The following is a 15134-nucleotide window of genomic DNA, read 5'->3' as shown; positions in this document are numbered from 1 at the left end:
GACTATTAGGTGATCATTTGAGGACCTTTCCGGCATCACTTCTGCATGGTTTTCGGTATCCGTTCAGGATCCCGTCGGAATAATTGCGGGGCTTTTTCGGGATCATTTGAGGTCCCTTCCGGCATCATTTCTGGATGGTTTTTGGGATTCGTCCGGCGTCCCGTCGGGGTCATTTCGGGACCTTTTCGGGGCTAATACTGGATCATTTGGGGATCCTCTAGGGGTCGATTCTTGACTTTTTCTGTTTTATATCGGGATCATTTAGGGACCCTTCCGGCATAATTTCTTGATGGTTTGCCGGATCCATCAGGGTCATTTCGGGACCATTTTGGGATTATTTGGGGACCCTTCCGAGATCATTTCTGGACCAGTCCGGGATGCCGTAGGAGCCATTTCGGGATTTTTTGTTACTTTTCCGGGATATTTTTTGGACCCTTCCGGGATCATTTCTGGATCTGTGCGGGATCCCATCTGGGTCATTTCCGGACTATTTCGGGATCATTTTGGGACCCTTCCGGAATCATTTCTGTATGGTTTTCGTGATCCGTCGTGGATCCCCTCGGAGCCATTTCGGAACTTTTTCTGGGAGTATGTCGGGATAATTTAGGGACCCTTCCTGGATATTTTCTGGATGGGTTTTGAGATCCGCCAGGGAGCCCGTCAGGGTCATTTCGGAACCTTTTCGGGATCATTTTGGAACACCTTCAGGGATCATTTCTGTGTGGTTCTCTGGATACGTCTAGAATCGTGTCGTTGTCATTTCGGGTTTTTTGGGACTATTCCGGGAATTTTTGGAGACCCTTTCGGGGCATTTCTGGATGGTTTTCGGGATCCGTCCGCGATAGCGTGGGGGTCATTTCGTAGCTTTTTCTGGATAATTTCGGGATCATTTGGGAACCTATCAGGTTATCAGCTCATTTAGTTCTTTTTTTTTACTCAATAACAAAAATAAAATGAATTAGACAGTCGATGAGTGCTTACAGGGGTCCCTGTCTTAGAAGACCTACCTCCGGTGTAAAACACAGATCAATGTCCGTTGATCTTCGGCCCAACAAGTTGGTACCAATCGGTGAGCTGGGGTGTTCAAGTCAACCAGCCTTGGTTTGGCCGAGGAGGACTATCCATCCTCCCCTTCCATTTTCGGGTAATGGCACCCGGTTGCACGGCAACTCCACCGCGAGTACCGTGCTTGCCTCAGTTCCCTCTTTCATTGATTTGGATATCTCGATATCTGATTAACAAGTTAATCAGATTGAGATATTGTGTTTTGTCGCAATTTAGAAATGTGACCAACCTTTTCTGTCCTGAAGTGTTACAACAACGTATAATACATTGTTAACGACGGAGCCGATTTTGCTCAGACATTGCTTGAGGGCGGCACCTCCCCCCAACGCTATGCACCACATGTTATGATCAAAAACGCCGTTCGCCGTGAACCAATTACCGATGTAATCTGTCAGCGCAAGTGTCTTTCCTTACTGAATAGCTACTTAAATGTTCCATAGAGAGAGAGTGTCATATAATTCCTTGTGAATAAAACTATCTGTTGTTAAGGCAACAGACAGTGATGCTCACAAGTAATTACGACACAAACACTCACAAGATACATCTTCACTAATCATGGTACTAAACCACTTGCGCAACAAGACACATCTCGCTAGTCACAAGTACTTGTGCGTTTAAGATCATGTTGCAACTGAACCCAGCTAAACGTTCTATTCAGTTTTATGCAACTTTGTTCTGCATTATTTGCTACTTTATATATGCCCACATATTCATCGTTATTTGCTACTGTGGTATACAACTTCTAATAACTCGCTTCGTTGTATAATCTTCCTCATTATCTTCTATTACGCTTCCATTTTATTCCACAATTTAGGGCTGTGGCCAACCTTTTCTACCATAGACCTGTGTTGGGGGGCTTTCCCGCCCCAGCAATATCTTTGCATCAGCAGCTCGCCACACTGCAGTGATTTAACAAAGTTAAATCTGCCACATTTTTGGATGTGGCCATCCATTCCGCGAACGCCTCCTATTCGCTTACGCAGTCTAAAGCAGCCTCAAACATCTCAAAAGACGAGATGAGCACCGGCCCACTCGTACAATTATCGATTGTTTTTCGGCTGACGATAGACATGCGTTTCTTCACCATCTTTCGTCACCATTTTTCTTCGGTTGCCACAATTATGGGATGTGACCAACTCTTTCATCTGCCCCTCAGGGTCAGTTTCTCAATGAAATTTGGGATTGCTGTGGCAAGCATGAGGCCGAATTCCCTTGGGCTTCTGTCCCCAAGGCCCAAGGGAAAACAAGTCTACTTAGAGCGTGTGTCATAAGTGAACTCTATTTGAAACCACAACCCCCGCGATACTCCCACAAGGGGCCATCCCAGGACAGGAGGTGAGACCTGAGTAAAAAGCATCGTTCGATGCCGTGCATCAGATCACACTGGCTTCTCCTGTCCCGCGGTATCAGTTTTTATAAGGACCATGCGTAGGGTCCCACAGGGTGATACCCGCGTCCACCCTGCTACCTTTCGAGTAAAACACCTTACTCATGGATTGGGTACCCATGGTATTATGGTCGCCTTTTACTACAGGTATACCTACCGTGGGTATATTCTTTCCCCTAGCCCACAGGGGTAATGCATTAGACAGAAAACAAAATTTTAAACAGATAACTTGATAAGCAGGCTAACGCGTATAGCCCATATATTTAAATTTCTCCTTGCGGACGGGGCCGCGGGTAAAAGCTAGTCTAATATCTAATCTAATATATATTATAAATGGCAAAGTTTGGATGTTTGGATGTTTGTCCTGACGTTTGTCTTTGTGACTCAATCACGCAAGAACGGCTAGACCGATTTGGATGAAATTTTGCACACATATAGCCAATAGTCTAGAAGGATCTACTAGCTATATATTTTTCAAAAGTGGCGTGGTCTCCGCCCCCTAGGAACAGTTATAATTTAATTATCATATTTTTTCGTCTTTGCGACTGAATCACGTCAGAATGGCTACACGGATTTTGATGAAATTTGGGACACAGACAGTAGTCTACTAGCGAAATTTTTTTCGAACATGGAAAGAGGGGTGGGGGTCCCAGGACCCCTTCGAGTAATTATTTTTTAATAATTTTTACACATTATAACTTTACGTATACTGGCCTTCACCAATATCACAGACTCAAGGGGTCAAATAAGTCGAGGGCTTACAAAGTACGCAGTGACACCCTCCGTCCGCCCCCCTTTATTTCCCCCTCTGTTGTAAAATCTATAAATTGTTATAACTCAATATAAATTTTCTCCTAACTCAATAGTTTTTGGTATCTGGTACATACAGAACGAGATCTAGACAATTTTGGAGGAACGATCAGTGGTCCTCTCCTCTACTCCCGCCATCCGCCCTCCATCAATTGTTTTTATTAGCACACTTTTATTAGCTTTACCTGTATGTTTCTATGTAACTTTTTATTCGCTCCAATGCGCCTGCTGCCTTATTAACATGGTTGTATAATTAGCTTCACCTTATTTGTAATCCCGTAAGGGTCATGTCGAGACCCTTCCGGAATCATTTCTGGATGGTTTTCGGGATCGGTCCGGGATTACGCCGGGGTAATTTCGGGACTTTTTCGCGACTATTCCGGAATCATTTCGGGACTATTTCGCGATCATTTGGGGACCCTTCCGGCATCATTTCTGGATGGTTTTTGGGATCCGTCCGGGATCCCGTCGGGGTACTTTCGGTCATTTGCGTACCTTCGAGAGATAAATTCTTGATGGTTTCCGGGATCATTACGGGACTTTTTCGGGGTTATTTTGGGTTCCTTTAGGCATCATTTCTGGATGGTTCTCGGGATTCGTCCGGCATCCCGTCGGGGTCATTTCGGGACTTTTTCGCGTCTAATACGGGATCATTCGGCATAATTTCTGGATGGTTTTCGGGATCCGTCCGGGATCTCGTCGGGTTCATTTGGGGACTTTTTCGGGATCATTTGGGGCTCTTCCGGCATCATTTATGGATGGTTTCGGGATCCGTCCGGGATGCCGTCGGGGTCATTTCGGGACTTTTTCGCGACTAATACGGGATCATTTGGGAACCCTTTCGGCATCATTTCTGGATGGTTTTCGGATCCGTCCGGGATCCCATCAGGGTAATTTCGGGACTATTAGGGGATCATTTGTGAACCTTTCCGGCATCATTCTGGATAATTTTCGGTATCCGTCCGGGATGCCGACGAGGTCATTTCGGGATTATTTCGGGATAATTTGGGATACCTACCGGCATCATTTCTGGATGGTTTTTGGGATTCGTCCGGGATCCCGTCGGGGTCATTTCGGGACTTTTTCTCGACTAATACGGGATCATTTGCGGACCCTTTCGGCATCATTTCTGGATAGTTGTCGGGATCCGTTCGGGATCCCGTCACGGTCATTTCGGGACTATTAGGGGATCATTTGGGGACCTTTCCGCCATCATTTCTGGATAGTTTACGGAATCCTTTCGGGATCCCGTCAGGGTCATTTCGGGGCTTTCTCGGGATCATTTAAGGATGGCTTTCAGGATTTGTCCGGGAACTCGTCAGGGTAATTTCTGGACTTTTCCGAGACTATTTCGAGATCATTTTGGGACCTTCCCAAGCTCATTTCTGGATGGATTTCGGGATTTGTCCGGGATGCCGTCAGGGTCATTTTGGGACTATTAGGTGATCATTTGAGGACCTTTCCGGCATCACTTCTGGATGGTTTTCGGTATCCGTTCAGGATCCCGTCGGAATAATTGCGGGACTTTTTCGGGATCACTGGGGTCCCTTCCGACATAATTTCTGGATGGTTTTTGGGATTCGTCCGGCATCCCGTTGGGGTCATTTCGAGACTTTTTCTCGACTAATACGGGATCATTTGCGGGCCCTTTCGGTATCATCTCTGGATAGTTGTCGGGATCCGTTCGGGATCCCGCCAGGGTCTTTTCGGAACTATTGGGAGATCATTTGAGGACCTTTCCGGCATCATTTCTGGATAGTTTTCGGGATCCTTTCCGAGTCCCATCAGGGTCATTTCGGGACTTTTTCGGCATCATTTAAGATTGGTTTTCAGGATTCGTCCGGGATCCCGTCAGGGTAATTTCTGGACTTTTCCGAGACTATTTCGGGATAATTTTGGGACCCTCCCAAGATCATTTCTGGGTGGATTTCGGGATCTATCCGGGATGCCGTCAGGGTCATTTTGGGACTATTAGGTGATCATTTGAGGACCTTTCCGGCATCACTTCTGGATGGTTTTCGGTATCCGTTCAGGATCCCGTCGGAATAATTGCGGAACTGTTTGGGCATCATTTCTGGATGGTTTTTGGGATTCGTCCTCATCCCGTCGGGGTCATTACGGGACTTTTTCTCGACTAATACGGGATCATTTCCGGGCCCTTTCGGCATCATTTCTATATAGATGTCGGGATCCGTTCGGGATCCCGTCAGGGTCTTTTCGGAACTATTAGGAGATCATTTGAGGACCGGCATCATTTCTGGATAGTTTTCGGGATCCTTTCGGGGTCCCGTCAGGGTCATTTCGGGACTTTTTCGGGATCATTTAGAGATGGCTTTCAGGATTCGTTCGGGAACCCGTCAGGGTAATTTCTGAACTTTTCCGAGACTATTTCGGGATCATTTTGGGACCTTCCCAAGATCATTTCTGGATGGATTTCGGGATCTATCCGGGATGCCGTCAGGGTCATTTTGGTATTAGGTGATCATTTGAGGACCTTTCCGGAATCACTTCTGGATGGTTTTCGGTATCCGATCAGAATCCCGTCGGAATCATTGCGGGACTTTTTCGGGATCATTTGGGGTCCCTCCCAAGATCCGTCAGGGTCATTTAGGGATGCGTTCGAGATACCGTCAGGGTCATTTCGGGACTTCTTCGGCACTATATCGGGATCATTTCTGGATGGTTTATGGGATCCGTCCATGACCCCTTAAGTGTCATTTCGGGACTATTAGGTGATCATTTGAGGACCTTTCCGGCATCACTTCTGGATGATTTTCGGTATCCGTTCGGGATCCCGTCGGAATCAATGCGGGACTTTTTCGGAACCATTTGGGATCCCTTCCGGCATCATTTCTGGATGGTTTTCGGGATTTGTCCGGGATCCCGTCGGGGTTATTTTGGGACCTTTTTGGGGCTAATACGGGATCATTTGGGGATCCTCTAGGGGTCGTTTCGTGACTTTTTCTGTATTATTTTGGGATCATTTTGAGACCCTTTCGGCATAATTTCTTGATGGTTTGCCGGATCCATCAGGGTAATTTCGGGTCCATTTGGGATCATTTTCCGAGATCATTTCTGGATCCGTCCGGGATGCCGTAGGAACCATTTCGGAATTTTTTGTTACTTTTCCGGGATAGTGTTTGCACCCTTCCGGGATCATTTCTGGATCTGTGCGGGATCCCATCTGGGTCATTTCCGGACTATTTCGGGATCATTTTGGGATCCTTACGGAATCATTTCTGTATGGTTTTCGCGATCCGTCGTGGATCCCCTCGGAGCCATTTCGGAACTTTTTCTGGAATATGTCGGGATAATTTAGGGACCCTTCCTGGATATTTTCTGGATGATTTTTGAGATCCGCCCGGGAGTCCGTCAGGGTCATTTCGGAACCTTTTCGGGATCATTTTGGAACACCTTCAGGGATAATTTCTGTGTGGTTCTCTGGATACGTCTAGAATCTTGTCGCTGTCATTTCGGGTTTTTTGGGACTATTCGGGGAACTTTTGGAGACCCTTTCGGGCCATTTCTAGCTGGTTTTCGGGATCCGTCCGCGATAGCGTGGGGGTCATTTCGTAGCTTTTTCTGGATAATTTTGGGGTCATTTGGGATCCTATCAGGTTATCAGCTCATTTAGTTCTTTATTTTACTCAATTACAAAAATAAAATGCATTAGACAGAAAACAAAATTTTAAACAGATAATAAGCAGGCTAACGCGAATAGCCCATATATTTAAATTTCTCCTTGCGGACGGGGCCGCGGGTAAAGGCTAGTATATTATAAATGGCAAAGTTTGGACATTTGGATGTTTGTCCAGACGTTTGTTTTTGTGACTCAATCACGCAAGAACGGCTGGACCGATTTGGATGAAATTTTGCACACATATAGCAAATAGTCTAGAAGGATCTACTAGCTATATATTTTTCAAAAGGGGCGTGGTCCCCGCCCCCTAGAAACAGTTATAATTTAATTATTACATTTTTTCGTCTTTGCGACTGAATCACGCCAGAATGGCTACGCGGATTTTGATGAAATTTGGGACACAGACAGTAGTCTACTAGCGAAATTTTTTTCGAACATGGAAAGAGGGGTGGGCGTCCCACGATCCCTTCGAATAATTACTTTTTAATAATTTTTACACATTATAACTTTACGTACACTGACTGGCCTTCACCAATATCACAGACTCAACGGGTCAAATAAGTTGAGGGCTTACAAAGTGAGCTGTGACACCCTCCGTCCCCTCCCCCCCCCCTTCTCTCCTCCCCTGGTGTAAAAATCTATAAATTGTTATAACTCAATATAAATTTTCTCCTAAATCAATATTTTTTGGTATCTGGCACATACAGATCGAGATCTAAATAATTTTGGAAAAACGAGCAGCGGTACTTCTCCTCCCTCCATCCGCCCTCCTTCAATTGTTTTTATTAGCTTTACCTGTATGTTTCTTTGTAACTCTTCATTCGCTCCAACGCGCCTGGTGCCTTATTAAAATGGTTCTGCAATTAGCTTCGCCTTATTTGTATTCCCGTTGGGGTCATATCGAGAGCCTTCCGGGATCATTTTTGGATGATTTTCGGCATCCCGCCGGGGTAATTTCGGGACTTTTTCCGTACTATTTCGGGATTATTTTGGGACCCTTCCGGGATTATTTCTGTATAGTTTTCGGGATCCGTCCGGGATGCAGTCGGGGTTATTTTGGGATATTTTCGGGACTATTCCGGAATCATTTTGGGACAATTTCGCAATCATTTAGGGACCTTTCGGGCATCATTTCTGGATGGGTTTCGGGATCCGTTCGGCATCCCGTCGGGGTATTTTCGGGATCATTTGCGTACCTTTGAGAGATAAATACTTGATGGTTTCCGGGATCATTACGGGACTTTTTCGGGGTCATTTTGGGTCCCTTCCGCCATCATTTCTGGATGGTTTTCGGGATCCGTCGGGAATCCCGTCGGGGTCATTTCTGGGCTATTTCGGATCATTAGGGGTATCTTGCGACATCATTTCTGGATGGTTTTCGAGATCCGTCCGGGATCCCGTCGGGGTCATTTTGGGACTTTTTCTCGACGAATACGGGACCATTTGCGGACCCTTTCGGCATTATGTCTGGATGGTTTGCGGCATCCGTCCGCGATCCCGTCAGGGACTATTTCGGGATAATTTGGGGTACCTACTGGCACTATTTCTGGATGGTTTTCGGTATAAGTCCGGGATCCCGTCGGAGTCATTTCGGGATCTTTTCGGTACCATTTGGGGTCCCTTCCGGCATCATTTCTGGATGGTATTTGGGATCCGTCCGGGATCCTGTCGGGGTCATTTTGGAACTTTTGCGGGATCATTTGGGGTCTCTCCCGGCATCATTTCTGGATGGTTTTCGGGATCCATCCGGGATCCCGTCGATGTCATTTCGGGACTATTTCGGCAAAATTTGGGGTACCTTCCGGCATCATTTCTAGATGGTTTTCGGGATCCGTCCGGGATCCCGTCGGGGTCATTTCGGAACTTTTTCTCGACTAATACAGGATCATTTGGGGACCCTTTCGCCATCATTTCTGGATGGTTTACGGGATCCGTCCAGGATCCCGTCGGAGTCATTTCGAGACTATTAGGTGATTCTTTGAGGACCTTTCCGGCATAATTTCTGGATGGTTTTCGGGGTCCGTTCGGGATCCCGTCGGGGTCATTTCGGGCCTATTTCGGAATAAATTGGGGTAGGTACCGGCATCATTTCTGCATGGTTTTCGGGATCCGTACGGGATACCTTAAGGTTCATTTCGGGACTTTTTCGGGATCATTTAAGCATGGTTTTCAGGATCGGTCCGAGATCCCGTCAGGGTAATTTCTGGACTTTGCCTATACTGTTTCAGGATCATTTTGGGACCCTTCCAAGATCATTCCTGGATGGATTTCGGGATCTGTCCGTAATCCCGTTAGGGTCAGTTAGGGATCCGTTCGAGATCCCGTCAGGGTAATTTCGGAACTTTTTCAGGGCTAATACGGGATCATTTGGGGGCCCTTCCGGCTTCACTTCTGGATGGATTTCGGGATCTGTACGGAAACCCATCAGGGAAATTTCCGGACTTTTTCATGTCAAATTTCCTGTCATTTCGTGGCTTTTTCAGGGTAATTTCGGGATCACTTGGGGATCCTATCAGGTTATCAGCTCATTTAGTTCTTTTTTTTTACTCGATTACAAAAATAAAATGCATTAGACAGAAACAAATTTTTAAGCAGATAACGTGAATAGCCCATATATCTCATTTTCTCCTTGCGGACGTCGCCGCGGGTAAAGGCTAGTATATTATAAATGGCAAAGTTTGGATGTTTGTCCAGACGTTTGTCTTTGTGACTTAATCACGCAAGAACGGCTGGACCGATTTGGATGAAATTTTGCACACATATAGCAAATAGTCTAGAAGGATCTACTAGCTATATATTTTTCAAAAGTGGCGTGGTCTCCGCCCCCTAGAAACAGTTATAATTTAATTATTACATTTTTTCGTCTTTGCGACTGAATCACGCCAGAATGGCTACGCGGATTTTGATGAAATTTGGGACACAGACAGTAGTCTACTAGCGAAATTTTTTTCGAACATGGAAAGAGGGGTGGGCGTCCCACGACCCCTTCGAATAATTACTTTTTAATAATTTGTACACATTATAACTTTACGTACACTGACTGGCCTTCACCAATATCACAGACTCAACGGGTCAAATAAGTCGAGGGCTTACAAAGTGAGCTGTGACACCCTTCATCCCCTCTCCCCCCTTCTCTCCTCCTCTGGTGTAAAAATCTATAAATTGTTATAACTCAATATAAATTTTCTTCTAAATCAATATTTTTTGGTATCTGGCACATACAGATCGAGATCTAAACAATTTTGGAAAAACGAGCAGCGGTAGTTCTCCTCCCGCCATCCGCCCTCCTTCAATTGTTTTTATTAGCTTTACCTGTATGTTTCTTTGTAACTCTTCATTCGCTCCAACGCGCCTGGTGCCTTATTAAAATGGTTCTACAATTAGCTTCGCCTTAATTGTATTCCCGTTGGGGTCATATCGAGACCCTTCCGGGATCATTTTTGGATGATTTTCGGGATACCGCCGGGGTAATTTCGGGACTTTTTCGGTACTATTTCGGGATTATTTTGGGACCCTTCCGGGATCATTTCTGTATAGTTTTCGGGATCCGTCCGGGATGCAGTTGGGGTTATTTTGGGATATTTTCGGGACTATTCCGGAATCATTTTGGCACTATTTCGCAATCATTTAGGGACCTTTCGGGCATCATTTCGGGATGGGTTTCGGGATCCGTTCGGCATCCCTTCGGGTATTTTCGGGATCATTTGCGTACCTTTGAGAGATAAATACTTGATGGTTTCCGGGATCATTACGGGACTTTTTCGGGGTCATTTTGGGTCCCTTCCGCCATCATTTCTGGATGGTTTTCGGGATCCGTCGGAAATCCCGTCGGGGTCATTTCTGGGCTATTTCGGATCATTAGGGGTATCTTGCGACATCATTTCTGGATGGTTTTCGAGATCCGTCCGGGATCCCGTCGGGGTCATTTTGGGACTTTTTCTCGACGAATACGGGACCATTTGCGGACCCTTTCGGCATTATTTCTGGATGGTTTTCGGCATCCGTCCGCGATCCCGTCAGGGACTATTTCGGGATAATTTGCGGTACCTACTGGCACTATTTCTGGATGGTTTTCGGTATAAGTCCGGGATATAAGTCGGAGTCATTTCGGGATCTTTTCGGTACCATTTGGGGTCCCTTCCGGCATCATTTCTGGATGGTATTTGGGATCCGTCCGGGATCCTGTCGGGGTCATTTTGGAACTTTTGCGGGATCATTTGGGGTCTCTTCCGGCATCATTTCTGGATGGTTTTCGGGATCCGTCCGGGATCCCGCCGATGTCATTTCGGGACTATTTCGGCAAAATTTGGGGTACCTTCCGGCATCATTTCTAGATGGTTTTCGGGATCCGTCCGGGATCCCGTCGGGGTCATTTCGGAACTTTTTCTCGACTAATACAGGATCATTTGGGGACCCATTCGGCATCATTTCTGGATGGTTTACGGGATCAGTCCAGGATCCCGTCGGAGTCATTTCGAGACAATTAGGTGATTCTTTGATGACCTTTCCGGCATCATTTCTGGACGGTTTTCGGTATCCGTTCGGGATCCCATTGGGGTCATTTCGGGACATTTTCGGGATCATTTGGGGCCCCTTTTGGCATCATTTCTGGATGGTTTTCGGGATTCGTCCGGGATCCCGTCGGGGTCATTTCTGGACTTTTTCGATATCATTTGGGGTACCTTCCGGCATCATTTCCAGATGGTTTTCGGGACCCGTCCGGGATCCCGTCGGGGTCATTTCGGGACTTTTTCGCGACTAATACGGGACCATTTGGGAACCCTTTCGCCATCATTTCTGGATGGTTTTCGGGATCCTTCCGGGATCCCTTCAGGGTCATTTCGGGACTATTTCGGGATCATTTTGGGGTATCCACTGGTATCATTTCTGGATGGTTTCGTCTGGGATCGCGTAGGGGTCATTTCAGGACTTTTTCGGGTCCGTCCGTGATCCCGACAGGGTCATTTCGGGACTATTTGGGGATCATTTAGGAACCCTTTCGCCATCATTTCTGAATGGTTTTCGGGATCCTGCCGGGATCCCTTCAGGGTCATTTCAGGATTATTTCGGTATCATATTGGGTATCCACCGGAATCATTTCTGGATGGGTTTCGCAATTCGTCTGGGATCCCGTCGGGGTCATTTCAGGACTTTTTCGGGATCCGTCCGTGATACCAACGGGGTCATTTCGGGACTATTTCGGGATCATTTGGGGTACCTACCGGCATCATTTCTGGCTGGTTTTCGGGATCCGTCTGGGATCTGATCGGGGTCATTTCGGAACTTTTCCGGGTCATTTGGGGTCCCTTCCGGCATAATTTCTGCATGGTTTTCTGGATCCGTCCGGGATCCCGTCGTTGTCATTTCAGGGCTTTTTCGGAATCATTTGGGGTACCTTCCGGCATCATTTCTAGATGGTTTTGGGTATCCGTCCGGAATCCCGTCAAGGTCATATCGGGAATTTTTCGCGACTAATACGGGATCATTTGGGGACCTTTTCGGCATCATTTCTGGATGGTTTTCGGGTTCCTTCCGGGATTCCGTCAGCGTCAGTTCGGGAATATTAGGAGTTTATTTGGGGACCTTTCTGGCATCATTTCTGGATAGTTTTAGGGATCCGTTCGGGATCCCGACGCGGTTATTTCGGGATCATTTGGGGTACCCACCGGCATCATTTCTGGTTGGTTTTCGAGGTCCGTCCGGGATCCCGTCGGGGTCATTTCGGGCCTATTTCCGAATAAATTGGGGTAGGTACCGGCATCATTTCTGCATGGTTTTCGGGATCCGTACGGAATACCGTCAGGTTCATTTCGGGACTTTTTCGGGATCATTTAAGCATGGTTTTCAGGATCCGTCCGAGATCCCGTTAGGGTAATTTCTGGACTTTGCCTAGACTGTTTCAGGATCATTTTGGGACCCTTCCAAGATCATTCCTGGATGGATTTCGGGATCTGTCCGTGATCCCGTTAGGGTCAGTTAGGGATCCGTTCGAGATCCCGTCAGGGTCATTTCGGAACTTTTTCAGGGCTAATACGGGATCATTTGGGGGCCCTTCCGGCATCACTTCTGGATGGATTTCGGGATCTGTACGGAAACCCATCAGGGAAATTTCCGGACTTTTTCGGGATCATTTGGAGACCTTTAGGGGTCATTTCATAACTTTTTCTGTATTATTTCGGGATCATTTGGGGACCCTTCCGGCATAAATTCTTGATGGTTTGCCGGATCCATCAGGGTAATTTGGGGACCTTTCCGAGGTCATTTCTGGATCCTTCCGGGATGCCGTAGGAGCAATTTCGAAATATGTTTTTACTTTTTCGGGATAGTTTTGGGACCCTTCCGCAATCATTTCTGGATCCGTGCGGGATCCCATCGGGGTCATTTCCGGACTATTTTGGAATTATTTTGGGACCCTTCCGGAATCATTTCTGTATGGTTTTCGCGATACGTCGTGGATCCCTTCGGGGTCATTTCGGAACTTTTTCTGGAATATGTCGGGATAATTTAGGAACCCTTCCTGGGTATTTTCTGGATGGTTTTTGAGATCCGTCGGGGAGCCCGTCAGGGTCATTTCGGAACTTTTTTGGGACTATTACGGGATCATTTTGGTACCCTTCAGGTATTATTTCTGTGTTGTTCTCTGGATAACTCTAGAATCGTGTCGTTGTCATTTCGGGTTTTTTGGGTCTATTCCGGGAACTTTTGAAGACCCTTCGAGGGCATTTCTGGATGGTTTTAGGGATCCGTCCGTGATAGTGTCGGGGTCATTTCGTGGCTTTTTATGGATAATTTCGGTATCTTTTGGGGATCCTATCAGGTTATCAGCTCATTTAGTTCTTTTTTTACTCAATTACAAATATAAAATGCATTACCCAGAAACAAAATTTTAAACAGATAACTTGATAAGCAGGCTAACATGAATAGCCCATATATTTCAATTTCTCCTTGCGGACGGGGCTGCGGGTAAAGGCTAGTATACTATATATACCACCATATATATACTATATATACCACCGATCTTTATGATTTTTTCAGACAACAATATATGCTATATACGTAAATACTCGTTGAAATTTGAAGCCTCTAGCTCTTAAAATAGTGCAGTAATTACGAAAAGTTTCTTATCTGAACAATAGGTTGTGGGGGTTGGGGGGATATCATAAATTTTTAAGACAACAATATGTGCAATATACGAAAGTATATGGTGAAGTTTGAGCTGTTAAATTGAGGAAGATATGACAAAAATCCTCTTTTTCTGAAAAATCGGCTGTATGGAGGATATATGCTATAGTGGTCCGTTCCGGTCGGTTCCGACAAATGTCTAATCGGACACACAAATACACCCGCTCACCAAATTTTATCATGATATCTCAAAAATTGAGGGACTAGTTTGCATACAAACAGACAGACGGACATGGCTAAATCAACTCAGCTCTTGATCCTGATTATTTCGGTATACCTAATCGTGGGTCTATCTATTTTCCTTTAAGGACTTACAATTTTGGGTTTCGTGACGAAATTAATATACCGTTTCATTTTCATGAGAGGCATAAAAATAAAAATGTAAGGCGCGATAACTTCCGAAGAGATTTTAGGCCGAGCTTTTCTTTCAATTTGCTTCGTGCTACTTTTAATTTTTCCTACAAATTGGCGGGACAGGACCTACTTGTTTTATGCCGACCCCTAACGATATCTGCAAGGTAGATGCGTTCTCACTGGGAGCCTTCCATGGCAGAAATACACTCGGAGTGCTTCCCAAACACTGCCGAGGGGCGACCCCGCTTACAAAAATGTTCTAATAATTGAAAAACCTTGTTTCTAAAATTTTGATGTTGCTTTGCCCGGGGCGTCAATCCAGGATCTGCGGTGTGGTAAGCGGAGCACGCTACCATCACACCACGACGGCCGCCGGTTGCTGAAGATATTGCACTTGTCTTGTCCACAAGGGAAATTTCTAGACTCACAACCGTAAGTTTACTCTTTACTTTTGATTTGAAATTATGTTGAGGCCATAGGCTTCTTGTTCTATTCAGTATGAAATCGTTTAAGCGATGAGTTATTTCAAATTTAGGCTTTTTCAAACTTTAAAAGTAGAACTTTTCCTATGAGGTTTGCGTTTGTCCGTGGAGCCCCTCTCATTGGAAATATAACCAAGTTTTTATAAAGTTTCGCAAACATAAATATTTATTTATACCTTTTCGTATATTCAAAGGTAACATATGATAAATAAGA

The sequence above is a fragment of the Eurosta solidaginis genome, chromosome 1, assembly GCF_040869045.1.
Source record: "Eurosta solidaginis isolate ZX-2024a chromosome 1, ASM4086904v1, whole genome shotgun sequence".
Taxonomy (NCBI): domain Eukaryota; kingdom Metazoa; phylum Arthropoda; class Insecta; order Diptera; family Tephritidae; genus Eurosta; species Eurosta solidaginis.
Note: the sequence above shows the minus strand (reverse complement) of the source record.